Here is a 16,972-nt window from a genome sequence, read left to right as displayed (position 1 = left end):
CCCACACTGTGGACAATCACTGAAGGGTTTCACTTCAACACCACTTTCCTATTCCTCTGCCATTAAACACCCAGACTGACCACACAGACAGGCAGACACACACACACACATCATTGGCACCATCTCCCTGCTGTTTCACACCCTTGCTGTTGGTGCTACCAAAAGGACTGTGGGTGGCAATCCCTTGACTTGAAACAAGGACTGACCACGTGTCTAAAACCCACACACACACACTCTCATACACTTTCATTCACACTGTACACTATGCATGTGCCCATCTGTGGACTTTTCTATCATTTGGTTACCTCGGTTAAAGCTTGACACGTGAGATATCCACTTCAGAACGTGCATGGTTGTTATGGTGATACGTTATGGGAGAGGAAGAGACCGATGACACAACATTCCACAATAAAGGCTCTGTAAAGAGAGGGTGATTAGTAGGAGCGTACCAAACAGTCAATCTGAGGACTGACACTGAAAGGCCTACACAGTTTTCACAATAGAACCCATTGACGTGATCGACTCCGTTATGTGTTGACCAGGTTTGGAGCTATTGATTGCACAGTCATTTAAGTAACATGTCATTTTCTCATCGTTTAGTCTATTTCAGTGGGCTTAATTGTTGCGTAGTCTTTTGGAGGACTGAAACACATCTGGATAATTTATAAGTAATGCTAATTTAGACTGATGTCAACAACCGCGGTGATATAACATGCCAACCTAAGACTACTGATGTACAGTAAGCATTTGAAGGATTCTATATGTAGTCTAAATCAATGTGTTACGCACTTATCACATGGTCTCTTGTAGTGGCTTTGTAAATGAGTTGTTGCTTGCCATTATGTGTTCCCATCCAAGGTTGCAATATGTTACTCTGTTAACCATGCGGCTCCATCCTCCTCATCCCTCTCTCCATCCCTCTGTTGGCCTAGCACTGCTTTGTCTCGTGTGATGGATCTGAACTTACCACGTGGTGACATTTCGAGTCTTGTTCTTTGGTTAGCCTCTCTCCCAGTCCTGTTAATGAGACTGAGAAACATCTAGGGCAGCATTCCAAATGGCACCCTATTCCCTACTTAGTGCACTTGATAAGGAGTAGGGTGTGTCGCTCAGGGGAGACGATTCGCTAACTTGTAAGACACCATCTCCTCGTAGCTCTAATTGATACCAACCTAACCCAACACGGACTTGGTAGCAACTTTCTTCAGCACACAAACAAATGTGCATGTTTGCATTGTTTTTAAGTTTGACTTTGTAGAAAGAGGGCTTTTCAAGAGAGCCAGAACTTCTAGAGCGCAACCTTTCAATAAACAAATCAGTGGCTTTCATGCTGCGAAGCCATGGGCAATTCCTTTTCTGTAATCAACATTACATTTCACAGTTGGGCATTTCCATGTAAAAGGACCCATTAGCAGGAATATGTGAGGTTCCCCCCTGGACTCTGTGCAAACTGTAAACCGCATATCCTAAGGCAACATTTATTGTAGCTGGGGACTTAGTAAAGGACATCTGAGGAAAACGCTACTGAAGTTCTATCAACACATCTCATGTGCTAATCCCGCAGGACTCTGGACCATTGCTACTCCCCCCTCTGGGACGGCTACAAGGCTCTCGCCCATCTTCCCTTAGGCAAATCAAATCACACCTCCAAACGTAACTTTTTAGGGCTGCAATCCTGTTAACTGGATCGATATGACAACAGCCAGTGAAAGTGCAGTGCGCCAAATTCAAACAACAGAAATCTCATAATTAAAATTCCTCAAACATACATGTATCTTATACCCTTTTAGAGGTAATCTTGTTGTTAATCCCACCACAGTGTCTGATTTCAAAAAGGCTTTACAGCGAAAGCATCACAAACGATTATGTTAGGTCACCGCAAAATCACAGAAAAACACAGCCATTTTTCCAGCCAAAGACAGGAGTCACAAAAAGCAGAAAGAGATAAAATTAATCACTAACCTTTGATCTTCATCAGATGACACTCATAGGACTTCATGTTACACAATACATGTATTTGTTGTTCGGTAAAGTTCATATTTATATCAAAAAATCTCTGTATACATTGGCGCGGTATGTTCAGTAGTTCCAAAAACATCCGGTGATTTTGCAGAGCCACATCAATTTCAATAAACGTTGATCAAAGATCAAGTGTTATACATGGAATTTTAGATCCACTTCTCCTTAATGCAACCGCTGTGTCAGATTTAAAAAAAAGCTTTACGGAAAAAGCAAAAACCAAGCAATAATCTGAGGTCGGCGCTCAGAGCCCAATCAAGCCATACAGGTACCCGCCATATTGTGCAGTCAACAGATGTCAGAAATAACATTATAAATATTCACTTACCCTTGATGATCTTCATCAGAATGCACTCCCTGGAGTCCCAGTTCCACAATAAATGTTTTATTTGTTCGGTAATGTCCATCATTTATGTCCAAATAGCTACTTTTGTTAGTGCGTTTGGTAAACAAATCCAAAGTTACGAAGCTCGTTCACTAAAAGCAGACGAAATGTCAAAAAGTTCCATAACAGTCAGTAGAAACATGTCAAATGATGTATTGAATCAATCTTTAGGATGTTTTTAACATAAATCTTCAATAATGTTCCAACCGGAGAATTCCTTTGTCTTCAGAAATGCGATAGAACAGAGCTCGCTCTCACATGAACGCGCATGGTCAGGTCATGGTAGACCTTACTCAATCCCCTCTGCTTCGGCCCCACTTCACAGTAGAAGCATCAGATAAGGTTCTAAAGACTGTTGACATCTAGTGGAAGCCGTAGGAAGTGCAAAATGACCCATATCCCACTGTGTATTAGATAGGCGATGAGTTGAATCCTCAGATTTCCCACTTCCTGGTTGGATTTTTTTTCTCAGGTTTTTGCCTGCCATATGAGTTCTGTTACACTCACAGACATCATTCAAACAGTTTTAGAAACTTCAGAGCGTTTTCTATCCAAATAGACTAATAATATGCATATATTAGCAACTGGGACTGAGGAGCAGGCAGTTTACTCTGGGCACCTCTGGGCACCTTTTCATCCAAGCTACTCAATACTGCCCCTGCAGCCATAAGAAGTTAAACAGGAAGTACCTGTGGTAAGGACTGTTCAACGTTGGTCTGACCAAATGGAAAATAGCTTGAATATTGTTTTGATCATGTGGACAGGGATATGTTCCGGGTTGCCTCTGAGAATAGCATACACTGACTCGGTGACAGAGTTCATCAGGAAGTGCATAGAATTTATCTAAACCAAAAACCGTGGATAGATGACAGCATTTGCGCAAAACTGAATGCGCAAACCACTGCTTTTAACCACGACAAGGTGGCTGGGAACAGTGTTTCCAACTAATTTTCAGGGTAAGGTGCTAGAGGCAGGTTGATTTGTTGCTAAAAGTTGCTAAATGATGTTGTGATGTCATTGTGTGATAACGTAAAACTGCGTCATTACGTAGAATACAGAATAACGTTTCTCAAATTGACTGGCCATCTTGGCAAAAAATATGATTTGACATTTGTTCAGATACAGACTCCCACTCTTTTCTGTACTTCTGGCTGTACAATTTTGATTGAGACATGTTGATTGATGTTGTAAGTTCTGTTCAAGATCAAACATTCGTGAGCAACTATATTCATTGGGTTTGGCTCGTCGAACCCGTACTACTGCTGCTGCAGTCAGCCAACAATGATTTGCAATTTACTGAAATTGCTGCTGGCCTGATACTGCCTGTGCACGAGCTGAGCACCTGCTGCTGACGTCACTCACAATGCACTTCTGCAGCCAGGCACGTGTGTTGTGACTGAGTGTGTGACAGAGAAAATCGTTTTTGTGTCATTTAGACGGAAAATGAGTGCATTTTAGCATTTGAGTCACTTTTTAAAGGTGGTTAAAAGTTCCAAATACATTTTTTTAATTAGCTAAATTTGTTGCTGTTTGGGAAAAAAGTTGCCAGGGTAGTCTGAAAAGTTGCTAAATCTAGAAACAAAATTGCTAAGTTGGCATCACTGGCTGGGAACATGGACGTGTGCAAACAGACAAGCTTTGCCCTCCGGAAGGCAATCAAAGAGGAAAAACGACAGTACAGGGACAAATCACAAACCATAAAGGGAAAGCCAGCCAAAGTGCAGACAAGCTTAAACGCTACCTTAGTCTGCTTTGAGGAAAACACAAGAGCTGCTGGCGCGGGCCTCCACCCTCCGCCGATCACGAGGACTGTGAGCTCTCATTCTCCGTGGCCGACGAGAGTAACGCTCGAGAGGCTGCCGGCCCAGACGGCATCCCAAGAGCAGGTTTACGGACATATTCAGTCTCTCCCTATCCCAGTCTGTTGAGCCCAATAATACCCAAAGAAAGCAACGGTAACTTAACTAAATGAATATCGCCCCATAACACTCTCTTCTGTCATCGTGAAGTGCTTTGTGAGGCTATTTAAGGATTATATCACGTCCACCGTACCAAACACCCTAGACCCATACGAATTTGCATACCACCCCAACAGATTCACGGATGTTGCAATCACCATCGCAATGCACTCTGCCCTATCTCGTCTGGACGAGAGGAATACTTATGTAAGAATGCTTTTCATGGACTACAGTTCAGCCGTCAACACCATAATGCTATCCTAGCGCATCACTAAGCTTGGGGCCCTGGGTCTGAACCCTGTGCAATTGGGTCTGACAGGCCAACCCCAGGTGGTGAAGGCAACACCTCCGCCACGCTGATCCTCAACATGGGGGGCCCCACAAGGGTGGGTGCTTAACCCCCTCCTGTACTCCCTGTTCACCCATGAGGGCGTAGCCACACACGTCTCCATCTCAATCATCAAGTTTGCAGACGAGACAACAGTGGTAAGCCTGATTACCAACAACGACGAGACATCCTACAGGGAGGAGGTGAGGGCCCTTGAGGAGTAATACCAGGAAAATAAACTCTCCCACAACATCAACAAAACAAAGGAGCTAATCGTGGACTTCAGAAGACCGCAGCAAGGTCACACCCCCCATCTACATCGACTGGAGAGGGTGAAAGCTTCAACCTCCTCGGCGTGCACATGTTACTAGCTGTTGTTAGGTATACTGCACTGTTACTAGCTGGCTACCACCCGGTACTCCACCCTGTACCTTGTCATTGAACACTGGTCACTTTACTGTCCACAACACTGTTTTACCCATTTCATATGTTATCGCAGGTTCAGCGAAGTGATAATGATTCTAGCTCCAACATTACAGTATACTGTGTGTGTGTGTGTGTGTGTGTGTGTGTGTGTGTGTGTGTGTGTGTGTGTGTGTGTGTGTGTGTGTGTGTGTGTGTGTGTGTGTGTGTGTGTGTGTGTGTGTGTGTGTGTGTGTATATGTGTATATATATATACATATATATAGTTGAAGTCAGAAGTTTACATACATCTTAGCCAAATACATTTAAACTCAGTTTCACAATTCCTGACATTTAATCCTAGAAAAATTCCCTGTCTTAGGTCAGTTAGAATCACCACTTTATTTTAAGAATGTGAAATGTCAGAATAATAGTACAGCGAATGATTTATTTGAGCTTTAATTTCTTTCATCACATTCCCAGTGGGTCAGAAGTTTACATACACTCAATTAGTATTTGTTAGCATTGCCTTTAAAGTGTTTAACTTGGGTCAATCGTTTCGGGTAGCCTTCCACTAGCTTCCCACAATAAGTTAGGGGGAATGGGTCAAAATTCAGAGTCAGGTTTGTAGGCCTTCTTGCTCCCACAGACTTTTTCAGTTCAGCCCACAAATTTTCCATAGGATTGAGGTCAGGGCTTTGTGATGGCCACTCCAATACCTTGACTTTGTTATCTTTAAGCCATTTTGCCACAACTTTGGAAGTATGCTTGGGGTCATTGTCCATTTGGAACACCCTTTTGCGACCAAGTTTTAACTTCCTGACTGATGTCTTGAGATGTTTCTTCAATATATCCACATAATTTTCCTGTTTCATGATGCCATCTATTTTGTGAAGTGCACCAGTCCCTCCTGCAGCAAAGCACCCCCACAAAATGATACTGCCACCCCCGTGCTTCACAAGTGGGAATGGTGTTCCTCGGCTTGCAAGCGTCCCCCTTTTTCCTCCAAACATAACGATGGTCATTATGGCCAAACAGTTCTATTTTTGTTTCATCAGAGCAGAGGACATTTCTCCAAAAAGTACGATCTTTGTCCCCATGTGCAGTTGCAAACTGTAGTCTGGCTTTTTTAAATGGCGGTTTTGGAGCAGTGGCTTCTTCCTTGCTGAGCGGCCTTTCATTTTATGTTGATATAGGACTCGTTTTGCTGTGGCTATAGATACTTTTGTACCCGTTTCCTCCAGCATCTTCACAAGGTCCTTTGCTGTTGTTCTGGGATTGATTTGCACTTTTCTCATGTACGTTATCTCTAGGAGACAGAACGAGTCTCCTTCCTGAGCTGTGTGATGGCTGTGTGGTCCCGTGGTGTTTATACTTGCGTACTATTGTTTGTACAGATGAATGTGGTACCTTCAGGCATTTGGAATTTGCTCCCAAGGATGAACTAGACTTGTGGAGGTCTACAATTTTTTTCTGAGGTCTTGGCTGATTTCTTTTGATTTTCCCATGATGTCAAGCAGCAAAGAGGCACTGAGTTGGAAGGTAGGCCTTGAAATACATCCACAGGTACACCTCCAATTGTCTCAAATGATGTCAATAGCCTATCAGAAGGTTCTAAAGCCATGACATCATTTTCTGGAATTTTCCAAGCTGTTTAATGGCACGGTCAACTTAGTGTATGTAAACTTCTGTCGTGCTAATGCACGGAAAACCCAGCCAACTGTATCTTATCCGTGTCGTTGTTCAGCCACGACTCTGTGAAACATAAGTTATTACAGTTGTTAATGTCCAGTTGGTAGGATATTCTCAAATGGAGATCATCCAGTTTGTTTTCCAGTGATTGCACGTTGGCTAATAGAACGGATGGTAGAGGCAGTTTACACACTCGCCAACAAATTCTCACAAGGCACCCTGCTCTCCGCCCCCTGTATTTCCTTATTTTCTTCATGCGAATTACAGAGATTTGGGCCTTGTCTTGGAGCAACATTATATCCTTCGCGTCCGACTCATTAAAGAAAAAATCTTTGTCCAGTTCGAGGTGAGTAATCGCAGTTCAGATATCCAGAAGCTCTTTTCAGTCATAAGAGACGGCCACATCAACATGTCCAAAATAAGTTACAAACAATGCGGAAAAACACACACAATATCAAAGTTGGTTAGGAACCCATAAAACAGTAGCCATCCCCTCCGGCGCCATTCAGTAACAAAAACCTACATTTTTTAAAGTCAAGGTGTCATGTCATAGCTGCCGCCCAATTTTTTCTGCAGACATATTTGAATCTTAATTCAGAGCATATGTTTAAGAGTTTTGGGAAAATTTGGTAACATAAAAAAACTGAGGGAATTTGTACCTACATTCTGGTGCTAAACTTTTCATCACAGCTACAACACCAGTGTGGTAGTGTCTGACCCGTCCTTCAGGTAACTGAGTGAACAGCATGTTAACTCTGAGTCATATTTTTATGAGTCAACTCAGCATATAGGCTGACCTTTGTTTGGAGCTTTTGGTAATGAAGCTATGTATGACTTGGGGAGTGAGTGATATGGTATGTGGTCTTCACTGGAATTTCGCATTTAAATGTAGCATTTTTTTGTGATTACTCGTTAACTCTGGGCAAGATAGACCACTGCATCACTCGGGAGGCCCTAAGGCAGTGCTAGCTGTGCCACTAGAGATTCTTGGTTCGAGTCCAGGCTCTGTCGCAGCCGACCAAGAGACCCATGGGGCGGCGCACAATTGGCCCAGCGTCGTCCGGGTTAGGGGAGGGTTTGGCCGGCAGGGTTGTCCTTGTCCCATCTCGCACTAGCGACTCCTGTGGCCGGCTGGACGCAGTGCATGCTGACACGGTTGCCAGATGTACTGTGTTTCCTCTGACACATGGGTGTGGCTGACTTCTGGGTTAAATGGGCATTGTGTCAAGAAGCAATGCGGCTTGGTTGGATTGTGTTTCGGAGGACGCACGGCTCTCGACCTTCGCTTCTTGATGGCTCTCGACCTCCGAGTCCGTGCGGGAGTTGCAGTGAAAGGACAAGACTGTAATTACCAATTGGATACCACGAAATTGGGGAGAAAAAGGGGTAAAAATATATATATATAGAAACTCCGGGCAAGATATGGACAGAAATCTCTTTGGCCGAAGGCTTAAGAATTCCCACAGGTTTTTTTCCCCTCGTAACGTGTTCAGCTTTACAGCAGCAATTGGAACATTAAAGTGGAGCTTCAACCAAAATCCACAGTTAGTGAGTCTTGCTCTTTACCTGAAATATTGCTATATGTTTTATCATTGTTTCTAGGCCTTAAAGACGGATTAGCTTTACGAAAACGATGCACACGCTTCAATGGGGCAGAAGGCTGTGATTCTGGATGGCCAGATGGCAACAATGACAATAACCTGCCATGTGGGGAATCGTAGGTGGCTCGTTTCAGCACGACGTCACTTGTTCTTTACACTAGTTTTGCTCAAATGTGGCTAAAATTCACTAGCTAGCTAACCAACAACTGTAACGATGTATTTTGAGAGACAAGAAGTGCACATTGTGCAAATTTATTAGTGTTTTCAATAAACGGAGACGAAATATAGTTGACATGTCAACAATCTAAGCCAACCCTGTCTGTTTAGCCCCATAGTTGCGCACGCAACCGTTTTGTTGCTAAACATCAAAACACTTCTATCGTAGCTTCTAAAACGGTCTCTCAGCCGCTCTCTTTTCACTCCGCTGCCTTTTTATGGCCAGTCTCTGAAATCCCAGCAGGCCTCACCTGTAGGTTCATGGCCAACGGTGGTCCCCTAGCTGTCTGTCCACATAAATCAGCCTGTTGACACTCTGGAAAGGGCTCTCTGCAGTCGGCCCACAACCAATAAACAGCGTTACTCACACACACACAAGCAGGCACATGCATAATGCACATACACACACACATTCTTGTACAGCTAACCTTGTGGGGACATTCAGTCCCATTCAAAATCCTATTTTGCCTAAACCGAACTAACCCGTACTCTTACCCTAACCTTAATCTTAACCCTAAAACTAACCCTTAAATGTTATTCTAACCCTAACACTAATTCTAACCTTAACCCTATACCCCTTAGAAATAGCATTTGACCTCGTGGGGACGAACAAAATGTCCCCAGTTTCATCAAATTTTAGTTTGTTTACTGTTCTTGTGGGGACTTCTGGTCCCCACAAGAACAGTTAAACACATCCACACACAATTCCAAACTGGTGATGTTATGCTAATGCCGCTCTGCCTACGGCTCCTAACCTTCCCACTCTACTACTTTTATGAGAAAGAAAGAAATAACTCTCTGCTGAAAAGGACTTGTCTCTTTCCTTTATAGTGCATTACACTCACGTATCCAAAGCTATATATACAGTGCATTCGGAAAGTATTCAGACCCCTTGACTTTCTCCACATTTTTTTACGTTACAGCCTTATTCTAAAATGGATTAAATTAAATTTTTTCCTCATCAATCTGCACACAATACCTCATAATGACAGTGCAAAAACAGGTTTATAGAAAAGTATTCACATTTATTTAAAATAAAAAACCGATACCTTATTTACAAAAGTATTCACACCCTTTGCTATGAGACTCGAAATGGAGCTTCGGTGCAGTTTCCATTAAATCCTTGATGTTTCTACAACTTGGAGTCCACCTGTGGTAAATTCAATTTATTGGACATGATTTGGAAAGGCACACGTGTCTATATAAGGTCCCACAGTTGACAGTGCATGTCAGAGCAAAAACCAAGCCATGAGGTTGAAGGAATTTTCCAAAGAGCTCCGAGACAGGATTGTGTCGAGGCACAGATCTGGGGAAGGGTACCAAAAAATGTATGCAGCATTGAAGGTCCCCAAGAACACAGTGGCCTCGCATCATTCTTAAATGGAAGAAGTTTGGAACCACCAAGACTTCCTAGAGCTGGCCGCCCGGCCAAACTGAGTAATCGGGGGAGAAGGGCCTTGGTCAGGGAGGTGACCAAGGACCCAATGGTCACTCTGACAGAGCTCCAGAGTTCCTCTGTGGAGATGGGAGAACCTTCCAGAACGACAATAATCTCTGCAGCACTCCACCAATCAGGCCTTCATGGTAGAGTGGCCAGAAGGAAGCCACTCCTCAGTAAAAAGGCACATGACAGCCTGCTTGGAGTTTGTCAAAAGGCACCTCAAGGACTCAGACCATGAGAAACCAAGATTGAACTCTTTGGCCTGAATGCCAAGCGTCACGTCTGGAGGAAACTTGGCACCATCCCTACGGTGAAACGTGGTGGTGGCAGCATTATGCTCTAGTGATGTCTTTCAGCGGCAGGGACTGGGAGACTAGTCAGGATTTAGGGAAATACTATTTTGATCTTGTCTCATCGCTGCAACTCCCCAAATGGCTCGGTCATTTGGGTGAAGCTCGAGTCATGCTTCCTCCAAAGCATGACCCGCCAAACCGCGCTTCTTAACACCTGCCCGCTTAACCTGGAAGCCAGCCGCATCAATGTGTCGGAGGAAACCCCTTTCACCTGACGACTGAGGTCAGCCTGCAGGCGCCCGGCCCGCCACAAGGAGTCTCTGGAGCGTGATGAGCCAAGTAAAGCACCCCCGGCCAAACCATCCCTTAAGCCGGACGGCGTTGGGCCAATTGTGTGCCACCCTATGGGACTCCCAATCACAGCCGGTTGTGATACAGCCCGGGATCGAACTCGGGTCCGTAGTGCGATGCAGTGCCTTAGACCGCTGCGCCACTCGGGAGCCCCGACTTATAGAGAAATCCTTGATGAAAACCTGCTCCAGAGCACTCTGGACCTCAGACTGTGGTCCTTCCAACAGGACAACGACCCTAAGCACACAGCCAAGACAACGCAGGAGTGGCTTCTGAACAAGTCTCTGAATGCCCTTGTGTGGCCCAGCCAGAGCCTGGAATTGAACCAGATCGAACATCTCTGGAGAGACCATTGGGACTGGTGTGTGCGTACATGTAGGAGGTGTATAATGTAATCTGTGTTCTTATCTGTGTTCACTCACCCTGTGTGTCTGAATGAGTGACATGGTTATCATCTCAAGCAAGCAAATAACAATAGATCTCTCTCTCCCGCTCTCTTTCCTGCTCTCTCTTTGTCCTCCCTCCCTATCTCTCTCTCTCTACCTCTCCCTCCCCATCTCTTGCAATATGTATTTTTCTTCTCTCCCTACCTCTTCCCCTCTGTTTCTCCCTTTCTCTTTCTCCCTTTCGATTCCCTGTCCCTCTTCCTCGCTCCCTCACAGACTCCAGCAGTGATAGCGTTGGTCCGACCACCGTTTGCTGGGAGCCGCTGGGAGTCCATGGCTGCTGCGTGACTCATTACACTGTAAGTTGTCTCCGCTCACTCTTCTTCTGTGCTGTAATATGTCTATGTGTGACGACAATACGGTCACTGGTCCTCCGTCTCTCCCTCTAGCCTCACGTTAGTTATAGAGTGAAGTGTTGCATGGAGTACAAGTGTGGCCAGACAACCAAGATATATTTTAGAATACTAGAACAATACTGGAATATTCCTGCACTCTATGCCTTGAGGAAATGAGCAGTGTACTCACCTCCGATGACAAATCTTAGTTTCTCGAGAAAATAAACGACCATTACAATAGGGCAGGACAAAATCACACCCCAGAAATTCCCCAGCTTTTACATTTTTATCTACAGTTGTTTGCCACCATGCTTGTTGTTTTGGGGATTTATCTCTTCGCCTTAATACCCTGCAGCTAACAAACTGCTTGTCCATATGTCCCGGGGCCCGTTTGCTGGAGACTGTAAAGAGCAGCCGTGTGTGTTACATCCAAGGCTGTGTTTGTGCAGCACTCTGTACCTCTGCTTCTCTTGTCACAGATGCTACTGTTTGTTTGTGCCAGCGGGGAAACTTCCCTTTAGTTACTGTATTATCCCTGAATACCTTTCTCCCATGGCTGCCCTTCACATTTTGTGAGTGACTCTGGTTGAGTGTCACACACACACACACACACACACACACACACACACACACACACACACACACACACACACACACATATATATACAGACATCCTGTACACATATATGCATGCACTCTCTCATATAAATACCAAACAGACACTCTCATATAAACACACACACACACACACACACACACACACACACACACACACACACACACACACACACACACACACACACACACACACACACACACACACACACAGCCAAGAGCTCTGACATAACCAGAGAGTTGCAGTCAGCCTAGCAAGCTGAGAGGGTATGAGACAGGAGGTTGAATGTGAGCCCTCCTTTCTGCTGTGCCTCCTTCAGTCGGAGACATAGACTTGTCTCCTGGGTCTCGTGTCTAGGCCGGCATCCCGACTTCCCTCAGATGGGACTGTGTGCTCTGCTTTTGTCTGGGTAGGAGGGCAAAGCGTTCCTGCTTTGTTTGGATCGTTTGGACTTCGCCTCCAGATGCAATGTGATTCCTCCCCGATGTCTGTAATCCAAAGAGCATAGAGTGCATTTCCATTGAAAATGCAACGTGTCCAATGCAACAACCTGAGTTAGAAGGACTTGGAAATTGAAACGGTATCCACCTCACAACTCCATGGGTGCTTTGTTCTCTAGAAGTAGGTGGGTAAGTTATTGAATTATTAGTGCTTTGTAATGTAGAATTAAAGTAAATGGGTACGTTTCTTATGTTTTTTCCCCCAGCAATGATGATATGAGGGAAGCTATAGTATAGTGGACGTCCAAATTTGCCCGCAGCCAAAACATGCTCCTCAAGACTGCCAAGTGTGAATTAACAGCCTGGGAATTAACATGTTAAACCTTAACTGCTGGCAAACTGCTCGTCTTGAGACGAGTGTGAGATATTTTAATGATACCTGTCTGGATGCATTTCATACATGCGTTGTGACACGTAGATTGTAATATGTGCAGAGAATGGGAAGCCTGCCAGGTCAAAGTGATACGCTGCTGTATACAGGATGTGTGAAGCTCTCTATTCAAATGTAAATGATCATATTTCAATGATTAACCCTCTGTGTGTTTTTGTTGCTTAATATAATAGTATTGCACTGGCACATCACAAAATGTAGCATACGACTTTGCTTATTATCATTTTGTAAAGTTGCACCCTCCTGAGTAAGCCCATTTGCTATGCATCAGGTCCGGTCCTTGACTAGTTGAATCAGGTGTGGGCTGGAACAAAATCCTGTATACCCAGGAGTCCCTTGTCCTAGCGTAGCTTTATGGCAGCCAGAGCCATAGCCAAAAGCCTGTATACCCAGGAGTCCCCTGACCTAGCGTAGCTCTATGGTAGCCAGAGCCATAGCCAAAGTGGGTAAGTCATTACTGAAATAACTCTGGGTCTGTACTGAAAAGAACGGTGGCCCATTTTCACATTATCCTCATCAGTATGGGTCTTGGCAGTGCCACGGGAAAGAGCTGAATTTCACCCATCTCGGCTCCTCTCTGCCTCTCATGCCTTATTTGAGTTGTTACAGACTACTTGCTCTCCATCCTGCCATTTAAACATAACTCCTATAGTGAAATCTAATCATTGCCCACCGCCCCCGTCACACACACACACACACACATACACACACTTCAGCCATGGCATTGGAGTAACCTCAGCCTGCAATCGTGCATAGATCCTCTGATTTCTGCCCTCAGTCTGTTGCTCTCCCCAGAGAGATGCAAAAGAGGGGGAAGACCACACACTGTCTTTCACTCACTCACCCATGCTCCTTCCTCATATAGGAATACAGTTAGGCACTGATGATGCTCCAAGGCTATAGAAAGTCACACGTTTGAACTCATCCCCGATTTAGAGCAAATGGAGAGGATGGGCAATTGAAACAAGTGGACAATTTGACGCTGGCATTAAGGGCCCGGGCTCGAATCGGTAGTGAAAACTTGACATTTTGAAAGTCAAGTTCTGGGAGAAAATATAGCACATACTTATTAGTTAGGCTCAAGGTTAGAAATGACGCTTTTTGCACACCACTGTGAAACGTGTCCTTGGTCTCGAATTCTTCAGTGAGTGTTTTTAGACCTAAAGCTGAAATTCACTCTGATCCTGGCCTCGTTTCCCAGAGCCTTTTGTAAAAGGTAGACTCAGCAATATGACATTGTCAGTCTTTGATTCTCTTCTTCTCCTTACTTCTCCTTACATTCCATAGAACTGTGTTAACTTTATGTGCGCGTTGACGTAGAGTAGGGTATAAATGTTAATCCCGAGAAAAAATGCATATTATCCCAGGTAAACCTGTATTTCCCACCAAAACCAGAAGTGTCATTCTAAAGCATATAAAACGATGGGACAGAATCATTATAAAAGCCAATTTATGCTTGATCCGAAAATATGTTTGGAGGCTCCATATGGAGGGTGTGACGCAATTGTGGAGCACCTGGAGGCACGCAGAGGCAAAATTTAAGGGTCTCTTTTCCAAGCTTAAAATTATAAACATTCAACATTGGCCATGCTGTCAATCCAGCATGACTTCTGCAGCGCTCAAAACAACTATAAACTCGGAACTGGGTAATCTCAGTCTTCAGTGAGTTCAAGACAACTGGGAACTCTGGGGGGAAAAACGAGCTCTGACTGGGGAAAATACATTTTGAACGGTCATCCAACTAGGAATTGCAAGTCGGGAACTTGGGTCTCTTTCTAGAGCTCCGACCTAAAGATCACTGGCGTCATAATGATTCAACTTTGTTTTTTTCAGAGTTCCCAGTTGTCTTGAAAGCACCATAAATCCAGAGAATGCCAGACTTTATTATTATTATTTTTAACCTTTATTCAACTAGGCAAGTCAATTTTCCCCTCATAATTTAGCCTACTGTTCTGACTTAGTGGTGCACATATAGCCTATAGCCAGTTTTATAGCCAGCTTTGATTGTCTGCTTATATTCTCCCTTTATTTATCCTACCGTTCTGACTTGGTGTACTGTAAGAATGGCCCATGTTCTGAATTCTTTTGCAGTACATTTCAAAAGTGCCTCCCGAGTGGTGCAGCTGTCTAAGGCAGTGCATCGTAGTGATAGAGGCGTCACTACAGACCCGGGTTCGATCCCGGGCTGTATTTCAACCGGCCGTGATCGGGAGCCGAATAGGCCGGCACACAATTGGCCCAGCATCGTCCAGGCTAGGGGAGGGTTTGACCGGGGTAGACCGTTATTGTAAATAAGAAGTTGTCTTAACTGACTTGCCTAGTTAAAGATAGATTAAATACAACATTTAAAAAGTGCTGAACAAATAGTTATTGACTACGTTTGTCCTAGCTTTCTTCTTACCTGCTCGTCATTCCCTTATGCCATAGTTGTACATCTCAATTGTCAGTAGAAACCACATTTGTTTAAGCAAGTCAGCCATATCAGCTATCTTTTTTTTTAAATGGCAGTAAATGAGGCTGAATGAACTGTTTCTCTGCCAGACAAGGCTCCGCTGATAGCCAGGTGTAGCAGTGGTAAGGTGTTGGGACTCTGCTGTTGGGACAGCTTTATGTAGGCCCTAACAGTTTGTGGGCACCATCTGTCACCGCTATATGTCTTGTTTAGTGTTGTTTTGTGTAGTGGCTTTACTGGCATGCATCCCCCCAAATGCTTTTGTTTTGCCCCACCAAGATTTACATGCTAAAATCGCCACTGTCCCGCCACCTTGTGTTTCCATCTCCTTTATTCCTTTCTTGAGCACGCAGACAGGCGGTCAACTGTTTAGTGAAATATGTTTTGTTGTGTAAGCATGTTACTATCAATGTTCCCGACTAGATTTCACTTGGTTTCCCAAATGAAGCACTGGGTAGCTGCAGGAACAAGGTTGGAGATCCCATGGCATACAGAGTTTGGGTGAAATAAGTGTTCTTATATTTATTCCTTAGCTACTCATATCATCCATTTTAGAATAAGGCTGTAACGTAACAAAATGTGGGAAAAGTCAAAGGGTCTGAATACTTTCAGACTGCACTGTATGATTTGACTTCAATGACATTCTGAGGTTTGTGTCATTCACAACTAAAGTTGCCAAAAAAACGGATCACTTTTACGCTCAACATTTGCCACTTCGTATGCGCACTCACTCGTATAATGGGAAAAATATCCTTTCTATTTTATTCAGCTGAGTTCAATTATATTCTTCTTACTATAATATATATATATATATAGAGAGAGAGAGTTGAAGTCGGAAGTTTACATACACTTAGGTTGGAGTCATTAAAACCCGTTTTTCAACCACTCCACAAATTTCTTCTTAACAAACTATAGTTCTGGCATGTCGGGTTTGGACATCTACTTTGTGCATGACACAAGTCATTTTTTCAACAGTTGTTTACAGACAGATCTTGTGAAGATGCTGGTGGAAACAGGTACAAATGTATCTATATCCACAGTATATCCATGGCTTAAAACCTGTCTCACTCCCCCGTTCCGCTAGCGGAACTCCTCCCACATTCCACTGAAAAGGCAGAGCGCGAAATTCAAAAAAAGGTTTTTTAGAAATATTTAACTTTCACACATTAACAAGTCCAATACAGCATATGAAAGGTACACATCTTGTGAATCAAGCCAACATGTCCGATTTTTAAAATGTTTTACAGGGAAGACAAAATATGTAAATCTATTAGCTAACCACGTCAGCAAAAGAGAGCACTTTTCTAACTCCATCAGTGTTTTACTCCGTCACTAGCTATCACTAATTCGACCAAATAAAGATATATATAGCCACTAACCAAGAAACAACTTCATAAGATGACAGTCTGATAACATATTTATTGTATAGCATATGTTTTTTTTGAAAAATGTGCATATTTATGGTATAAATCATAAATTACATTTCAGCTACAATCAGAAATTGCACCGAAAGCAGCCATAACATTTACAGACACCAACGTCAAAT

The 16,972-nt window shown here is 43.8% G+C and overlaps 1 protein-coding gene across 2 annotated transcripts in view; it reads left to right on the top strand.

Moving 5' to 3' along the window:
* Nucleotides 1-16,972, top strand: part of peak1 (pseudopodium-enriched atypical kinase 1) — a 260,008-nt gene that overhangs the window by 135,330 nt on the left and 107,706 nt on the right. For both annotated transcript variants that reach the window (XM_071326886.1, XM_071326887.1), the window contains one exon: nt 11,349-11,431. The gene's annotated coding sequence lies outside the window, so the exon portion shown is untranslated. The remainder of the gene's footprint in view (nt 1-11,348; nt 11,432-16,972) is intronic.

The sequence above is a fragment of the Salvelinus alpinus genome, chromosome 9, assembly GCF_045679555.1.
Source record: "Salvelinus alpinus chromosome 9, SLU_Salpinus.1, whole genome shotgun sequence".
Lineage (NCBI taxonomy): Eukaryota > Metazoa > Chordata > Actinopteri > Salmoniformes > Salmonidae > Salvelinus > Salvelinus alpinus.
The sequence above is the reverse complement of the archived record's forward strand: the minus strand, read 5'-3'. Positions and strand labels throughout refer to the sequence as shown.